General features: G+C 35.0%; 1 protein-coding gene across 10 annotated transcripts in view; it reads right to left on the bottom strand.

The window, feature by feature from the left end:
- TBC1D5 (TBC1 domain family member 5) overlaps positions 1-9,444 on the bottom strand; it is a 544,621-nt gene that overhangs the window by 153,891 nt on the left and 381,286 nt on the right. The gene's annotated exons all lie outside the window — the stretch shown is intronic.

The raw sequence follows: 9,444 nt of genomic DNA, 5'->3' as shown, positions 1-9,444 counted from the left end.
GCCTGATTTTGCCACAGAGGTTATGGTTTAGCTTCCTGGGATTCTTACGCAGGTCAGAGTTCTATTGTCCTTATTGTCTGGCCACTGTCCATTTGCATATTCAGTCTTTCAACACAGAATCTTGGCTTCTCAGCCTATGCCTGTGCCCAGTCTGGAACTAGCTGTAGTTATGGGAATTCACAAAATTAAGTTCTCGGATAGTTCTTAAGTTCAAATGGAAACAAATTTGAGAGGTAGTGGCAGTGGGTATATACTCTCTCTCTTCACAAAACTTTATGAAAGGTATAAAATAGTGAAACTTAAATCCAATTCTCTATATTATAATAGAGAGGAGTTGTGGACCCTTTTTAGAATTAGTCAAGTTTACAAACCCTCTCCCCTAAAAATACACACATACCCACACATACCACACCCCTCATGTGCAAACTACATCAGGAGTTTAGCTGAACCATGGACCTTAAATTGAGAAGTGATGCTGTGTATTATTGTTCATTTTATCCTTATTCATGCCACTGAAAGGAATACACAACCTCCTTGTGCCTATTTCAAAGTTCCTCCTTGCGTTTCAAAAGAATAGCATACCTTCCTTCTTGAGGGGTCCCTGGACTAAGACTCTCCTACTGAGTAGTTAATCTGTGTGGCTCAGCTGGTTGGAGAAAGTGTCCATGACTTGACAATACTCATCTTCACGAAGCTGGAGGTGGGATGGATGGAGGGAGGGAAATGTACATCCTTCACTGACCTCCTCTCCTGGCTTATGCTAGCTCTGGTTTGACCATAAGTAAGCCTGCTATGAAAAACACTGAAGATCTGCATTTAACAAATGTTTTCTTGAATTTCAACTATATGGCTGCTATCGTGCTAGTCTTAGATGGATGATATGCTGACAACTTTCAATCATTAACATGGAAATTATCCAAAGTAAAATTCTAATTCAATAAAAGTTCTATCAATCTGGGTTCCTACAGTCACTTGGCATTTTTCTTGGCCCCCACTGAGCCCCCCAATCAACCAGGGTATGCCGAGGGAACGCAAACTAATCCAACATTAGCAAAATAGAATTAGGAAGGTAAGACAATTTAAAACACTACTAAATACATTCCAAAGCCATGTATTAATTGTTTTTGGATTATCCACCATTTGGAATTATATGTCCCCTATTTCTTATCCATTAATGCAGACAAATGAAGAGCTGAATATATCTGCACGGGGCCCAGATGACTCACAAGGGGGCAGCGTGAGACAGGGAAGGTAAAGGGAAATCCTGAAGGAGCCAGTGAGGGTGAAGGGCAGTCAGCACCACCACAGTCATTACTTTGGGTATGTGGTTTTGGTGAGAAATTCAGAAGCCCAAGTCGATTGTCACAAATTACCTTTCCCTAGTATTCGAAGCAAAAGGTTAACAAAAGAGGGTTAAAGAGGGGCTGGCTGTTCCATTTTACCCCTAGCTCAGTGGCTAATAGTTGAAGTTTGGTGCCCAAACAACTTTACAGTCAATTATATATGTATAACTTTTTTTAAAAAAAGGACAAATATATTTTAAGCAAGGAAAATGTGTTTCCTTATGCTTCAAAGACTGCAACTCAATGTTTTAAAACAAACACACAATTTCTGATGATAATGGCAAATATCTTGCATTTATGACTTAAATTTTGATTTCTAAAAGTACTACCAAATATATGATCTAAAAATAAGCTTTAACCACTGGAAACAGTTTTTCTCCAAGTGAAATATATGCATTTGAATCACTTGTGGGAGAACTCCTGCATGTTTCACAGATAGGTGACTCCTTGGCTCACACCTAGTACCTAATCATGGATTCAAACGGGCAGGGCAGACCCCTGCATGTTACAGATGCCTCAACAGAGGCAAATGGCACAGCCTGAGCACCCCATAGATTTACATGATGATTATTTAACTCCTAAATCAGCGTCCCTCCCAAATTTTTATACTCCTCTTGAGTTCTCCTCTTTAAATCCTAAAGGATATCTAATTCAGATTTATATTTAAAAAAATCACCTCTCCACATTAATGACTAAGTTCCAAGACTCAAGATGCACAATATCTACCATTGCTGTCATACGTGTGATAACTGCGTTTCTCTGAGTAGAAGAAACGGGGCTTTCTGAAGGACTTATTTTGATGAATCATGATCTGGTATTTCATGAGCAACCCAGCTACAATACAGTGGTGATTACAGCTACGGTATTCTATAAGATTTAGAGTGCTTCCTCTCAAGGAAACTCATTAAGGAAACTATAAAGAACGAAGAACTTACAAAGAAAAATTAATTGCCACTTTTGGTCAGCCGATTTTAGAAAGACTTATGAGGTCTAGAATTGTATATCGGGCTAACAAAGAGAACAGAAACTCAGTGAAGTCTAGCTTACTGAGGGCATCATGGTATATAATATGATCATAAATTAATCTGCTCGTAAACCAACTCAAATATGAAGCACAAAAACATCACATAAAATACTTCAAATTTATTTTCATCAACAACACTCATTTCTTTTCCACATCAGCTAGCAGGGACCGTGGCTGAGTGCTGGTGCTGAGAAGCTACAAATCTGCAATCTCAGAGTCTGAAACATTGTTTTCTGACTATAGTTTCCTGTCTTGTTATATTTCTCACCTCCTAAATTCTTTTATTTCCTGTGAATTAAATGAAAATTATGTAGAACCATTGTTCAGTCAATTTAGAGTAATTTTTCTTTAAATGCTGAAAAGCATTTTTAAATTGGAATCGTACATGCAACGAGAAGACATTTCCCTTCCTGTCCCAGATCCTCTGCCTCCGAACTCACCTTCCTAAGGGTAGCCAATGCTCTTTCCTAACACAGAGACATTTTCATGCTGCACACACCTTTTAAAAACATACACGGTGGGGCACCTGGGTGGCTCAGTCGGTTTAGCATCTGACTTTGGCTCGGGTCAGGATCTCATGGTTCGTGAGTTTGAGCCCCACAGCAGGCTCTCTGCTTTGGATCCTCTATCTCCCTCTTTCTCTGTGTCTCCCTTGCTTGTTCTCTCTCATTCTCTCAAAATAAATAAAAACTTAAAGAAAACATATACAGGAACACACTGTACAACATACTTTTTAATTTAACAATATGATTGTTAAAATGGAGATCATTCCAAAATGGAGATCATTTATAGAAATACCTTATTGTTTTTAATGATTATATAGCATTCCAGTGAGTGGATGCATCATGATTTAACCATTATTTTATTTGGGGGCATTTAGATTTCTTCCTTTCTTATTATACATGAGACTGCATAAAGTATCGCCATATAGGTCTTTGTGCTTGTAAGAATATCATGGGAAGAAGCAAACTGCTTGCTTACTGCATATCGTCCTTGACACTTTAGTTTGCTTTAGAACTATTTGATTGCAAAGACCAGTACTGAGTAATCTCAGAAGAAAATGGGGGGAATTTGGGAACATGGTAACACAGAGGTTTTTAAAGTTATGGTCCCAGACCAGTAGCATTAGCATTACCTTGGAATTTGTTCAAACTGCAAATCCTTAAACCTCACTCACCCTATCCCGACTAAGTCAGAAATTCTGCACAGGGCCCAGCAATTTGTATTTGAACAAGCCCTCTAGGTGATTCTGATGCAAGTTCAAGTTTGAGAGCCACTACTCTAAAAGTATGTAAGAGGATATAGTCCTGGGCCCAAAAACTACCAGGTTATCAAGGAAGTTTTAGTGACCCCCCAACTTTTTCCATGTTTTTCAGAATATAGGGAGAGCTCTTTACTCAGGCAGAAATTTTATTATAGTGTTGTCAAATTTACCAAGCTTTTTCTTTATGGTTTATGGGGTTTTTATTTCTCCACCTAAGAATATAAAAACAATAATTTTATTCCAGTTTTGTTTATATCACTGATCCATCTGGCATTTGTTATGGTGCAAAAATATCTAGTTTCGTGGTTTACCAAATAGCTAGTTAGTTCTCATAACTGTATTACTGAATAATCCATTGTTTTCCCACTGAACTGAAATTCTCTTTTTATCATATGCTAAATTCCCCTATGTATTAAGGGTTCATTTCAGATTCTCTATTTTACCAACAAGTCTAATTATGTGCCAATTCTAAATTATTATAATTATGATATTTTTATAACACATTTTTAACAGTGGATGGGGCTAATGATTCTTTTACCCCCAACCATTTCTAGCTATACTTGAATGTATATTTTTTAAAAATTATTTTTACAATTAAAAAATTGTTTTTTATTGAGGTATAACTGATCTAACATTATATTAGTTTCAGGTACACCGTGTAATGATTCAATACTTGCATATATTGCAAAATCATCACCATGATAAGTCCAGTTAATATCTGTCACCAGTTACAGAATTATTTTTTCTTGTGATAAGAACTTTAAAGATCTAGTCTTTAGCTACTTTCAAATATGCAATACAGTATTATTATTATCACCATGCTATACACTGTATTCCCAAGACTTGATTCATTTTATACAACTGGGAATATGTACCTTTTGACATATTTGTACCTTTGATAATCTATTTTTAATTTGTGTATGTATTATATTTGTCTACATTATTTCAAACCATATAAACTATGTTAAGATGTTTATTTCTCTCCCCCCCAAATAAGCAGTTCCTTCATGTATTAGTTCTGTCATTTATGTTTTCTTATTAATTCACCACCACTTTTACTTTTAATTCCTTCCTTTTGTGTTCTTTAGATATATTTTCATGTTATTTTCCTCATTACTAGAGATAAATGTCTAATTCACATATCTTAATTCCTTTTTGTTTAGTAATTTAAACTAAAATTTTTAGTATCAGGCTAAGAACTTCTAAGAGTATTGTTTTCATCAAAATCAATAGGTTCTGATCAACAGACTTTATCATTTTTTTCTAGAAATTATGCAATTTCAGTTCACAGTTCCTTTTAGTACAATAATAAAGAGAGTTTTCTTATTTTGTCATAGGTTTTCACTGGAGGTTGTTTTCTTTTTTTGTTATCAATTTCAAGTTTTGTTGCCAAAGAATGCAACTTATACCTTTTCTACTGTGAAATTTACTGACATTTTTGTTTATGGCTACTGTAAAGATAAATATTATGTTGATGCATTCATTTAATTCTGTTAATAGTACACAGACTTTGATATATATCCCTCAGGTCTATCTGACCTATTAAATGTGAATAGTTAGGTTCTCTACATCCCTCCTTTATAGTGAGTTGGCCAATTTTACTGTGAATGGGGAGAAGTACTAGTCATTTATTACTATTGCATTTCTATGTATTTCTTCTTTTATTTCCTGCAGGTGTTACATAATAAAATCATTTTTTTTTTCTTTTGGGGGGGTGTACAATGATTAAAGAAGGGTCTTTATTGTGAATTGTACACTTTTTCACTATAAAGTGCTCTCATTTATCTCATTCAATCCTATTTAGTGCTTTAAATTCACTTTGTCTGATTATTACTATAATTCATTTTTGTTTGTTTTTCCTTATTACATATGTGAAAATTGTTTTATTTTCAATCTCTTTGTTTCCTTTGCTCTAGGAGTTATTTTCTTAGAATAGAGTTGATTTTATTTAATTTTATTTTTAAAATTAGGTATGACTTCCTTTTCACACCATGATGGGATAACGTATAGTACACATAAAACTGGATAAAATATATGAAGCATGAAATATTGGAAAGCAGGCAGTGCAGCACAGCATTGTAATTCTGACAGAAGTGTAGGCGGTGGGGAAAGTGGAAACTCTGTGATACCTGGGTTTCTTCCTGGAAGCATTTTTGAGAGCATATAGCAAAAAGGGGAAACCCAAAACAGAATGGATTGATCTTACTGGGTTGAGAAAACAGAGAACAGAGATCAGAGGCTGTGGGACATTTGCAGGACATGTTACCTTTAAAGGAGGAAGCTATATAAAGAACTCCAGAAGCCTGCACAGGAGGTCTGTGCTGAATACTAAACTGTACATGATTAGGACAAACCTCTTGCAGGCCCAGCAAAGAAAAACTATCAGAGAAAGAACTGGGGAGCATAAAGATTGCAGGAGGGTTTTGAGGTCAGGAAATGTTCAAGTTCTGACTGGACAGACTAGAGAGAGATTGATGTACACATGGGAAATTCAGTAGAAATCCTAAAGTGCAGGCAGGCCCTTGGATAGAGGATACATTAGAACTGTATTTTTTAAAAAGCCTAAAAACAAGCATCAAAAAGATCAAGATGATCCAAGTCATTTAACAGACTATCAAAAAGTAAGCTCAACATTTCTTTAAAGGAAGATCACAAAATTCAGAAATTCAACAACATAACATTTAAAATGTGCAAGATTTAATTTAAAAAATACAAATCATGTGAAGAAACAGGAAATTTTCACCTACAACTAAACATACCCAGAAAGGAAGAATACCAATTTTTCATAAACTCATCCTGAAAAAATAAAATCAGTAGAAATTCCCATGAGGTCAGCATTACTGGGATCCCAAAGCCAAACAAAGACTCCATTAGAAAACAGAGGACCAATATCACCATGAACATAAGTATGAAAAAAACCTTTAACAGGATATTAGCAAATCATATTCAGCTATATAAAAAAGGTTAGAAAGGAAGAAATAAAATTATCTGTAAGTGCAGAAGACACAATTTTCTACAAAATCCCAAACAATGTACAGAAAATCTTCTTAAACTAATAAGTGACTTTAGAATGATATAAGATGAAAAGGTCAATATACCAAAATCAATTATATTTTTACTTACTGGGAATGAACAACTAGAAACTGAAATTAAAAGTAGCATCCTTACAATTAGCACCAAAAAAAAAAAAAAAAAAAAAAAACACACCACAAAATATTTAGGGATGAATATAGTAAGTAAAATACTTACATGCTAAAAGCTATCAATTTAAAAATAATGAGAGAAATCTACAAAGACCTAGATAAATGGAAAGATGTACCATGTCTATTGACTGGAAGTGTCAATACTGTTACGATGTCTGTTTTCCTAAAATTGATTTTATAGATTTGATGCAATGCTAATCAAAATCCCAGAAAGATTTTTGTGAAATTACAAGTCAATTTAAAAATATGAATGGAAAAGTGGGGCGCTTGGGTGGCTCAGTAGGTTGAGCATCCAACTTCGGCTCAGGTCATGATCTGGCGGTTGATGAGTTCAAGCCCCGCGTCATCTGTGCCGATGGCTCAGAGCCTAGAGCCTGCTTCGGATTCTGTGTCTCCCTTTCTCTCTGCCCCTCCCCTGCTCATGCTCTCTGTCTCAAAAATAAACGTTAAAAATTTTTTTTTGATAAAATAAAAATAAAAATATGAATGGAAAAGCAAAGAATTAAGAATAGCCAAAACAATTTTAAAAAGAAAAGCAAAGTTGGAAGACTCATGCTACATGATTTCTGGAGTTACTATAAAGGAATCAGGGAATGAAGACAACATAGTATTGGTAAAAGACCCCTAGATCAATGGAACAGAACAGAGTTTAGAAATAGACTTACACATATATGGTCAATTGATTTTTGCTAAGGATGTCAAGGAAATTCAACCGTGACACAATCACAAATGGTATCAAAATAATTGCACATCTGCTAAAAAAAACAACGAACTCTGGACCTATATTTCATACTACACACAAAAGTTAACTTAAAATGGATAATAGGTCTAAGTACAAAACCTATAAAATGTCTAGAAAATAAGTAGGATAAAATTTTGGGATGTTGTATGCAAAGAATTCTTAGGCTATGGAAAAATCATAAAAGAAAAAACTGATAAATTGGACTTGATTGAAATTAAAAATTATCTCTGAAGGACACTGTTAAGAAAATGAAAACACAGGCAACACACTGGGAGAAAATATGAAATATATATGCGAAAAAGGATTTATTTCTGAAATATTCAAATAATCCTCATAACTCAGCCACAATAAACACCCCAACTCTAAAAACTGCAGACTTCACCAAAGAGAGATAAATAATAAATATATGAAAGGATGCTCAACATGACTAATTGTTAGGGAAATGCAAACTACAGCCACAATGAGATACCACTACATACCCACTGGAATGGAGTTTTAAAATGACAAAACTAAGTGGTGACAAGGATACAAAACAACTGAAATCCTCATCCACTACTAGTGGGAACACAAAACAGAATAGCAGTAATTTTGGAAAGCAGTTTGAAAACCACGTAGCAGTTTCTTATAAAGTTAAATATATACTTACCAAACAAATCAGTGTCCATTCCCTTGGTATTTATCCAAGAGAAAAACATGTTCACATGAACAGCAACACATAAATAGTTCTAGTACTTTCATTCATAACTGCTCCAAACTGGAAAAACCCAGTGTCCTTCAACTGGTACAGGGATAAACTATGGTACATTTAAACATGGCAATACTACTCAGTCACTAAAAGCAATAGGCTACTGATACAGGCAACAACATGAATGAATCTTAAATGTCTTAAGGTTAGTAAAAGAAACCAGACTTAAAAAGCTACATACTGCATGATTTCATTTATATGAAATTCTGGAAAAAAGTGAAACTATAGAGACTAAATGTGTCAATGGTTGCCAGGGACTAGGGTTGAGGGAGGCAATGACTACAGAGGGGTATAAGAGAAACTTTTGAATTGAAGGATCACTTCTACGTACTGACTTAAAGAGCAAATGATTGTATTTGTCAAACTAGAAAAAACTTGACTTAAAAAAAAGATACAGGCAAATTAAGTTACAAAGACCTTTAATGCTAAGCAACCAATCAAATAACAAAAAGGTCAGTAAGTCAATAAGTAATGTTTTTAAAAATCTAAGTTTAGTATTTAGTGTTAAGCAAGTGGGAAAAATGGCAGAATAGATCAATTCTGTGTGACCGTATTCGTTTTTTAGAGAACTAGGAATGTAACGTGTAAGGAGGAAATATAAGGAAGATGAAACAATTCCATGAAAATATAAACAGGTACGACGCACGAAGAAATACTTTACAGAATCTAGGGGAAAATTTGTTCTGATATTCAAAACACTTACAAAGAGAAAAGTGAAATAACTAATCAACTAGAGCAGAGCTGAGTTCCACCTCTGGGGACACGAGAGGGCGGGAAATGGCACATTAACCGCCACTTTGGTGGTTCTTCAAATTCTGGGCTTTTCCACTGTGCCTATTTTATTTCCCTCCCAGAATTTTCATATGGCTATTTCATTCGTCCTGATAGGCTTTTCCAGCTGCATGCAGTGGGACCCAGAGTACAGTGTGCTCGCTCCCTTTGACCTGGAATCAGAACCTTTCCATTCTAATATTTAAAGTCATCTCAAACTAGAAACACCCAATGCCAAACTTGTAATCCTCTCACCACTTTGCCCAACTCATCAAACAGCAACTCCACCCTTCTAATTGCTCAGGGACCAACAATCTGGGAATCTTCCTTGATTTATTTTCCTCTCATACCC

Source organism: Herpailurus yagouaroundi, unplaced genomic scaffold, assembly GCF_014898765.1.
Source record: "Herpailurus yagouaroundi ecotype Mexico unplaced genomic scaffold, PumYag 159, whole genome shotgun sequence".
NCBI classification, from domain to species: domain Eukaryota; kingdom Metazoa; phylum Chordata; class Mammalia; order Carnivora; family Felidae; genus Herpailurus; species Herpailurus yagouaroundi.
The sequence above is the reverse complement of the archived record's forward strand: the minus strand, read 5'-3'. Positions and strand labels throughout refer to the sequence as shown.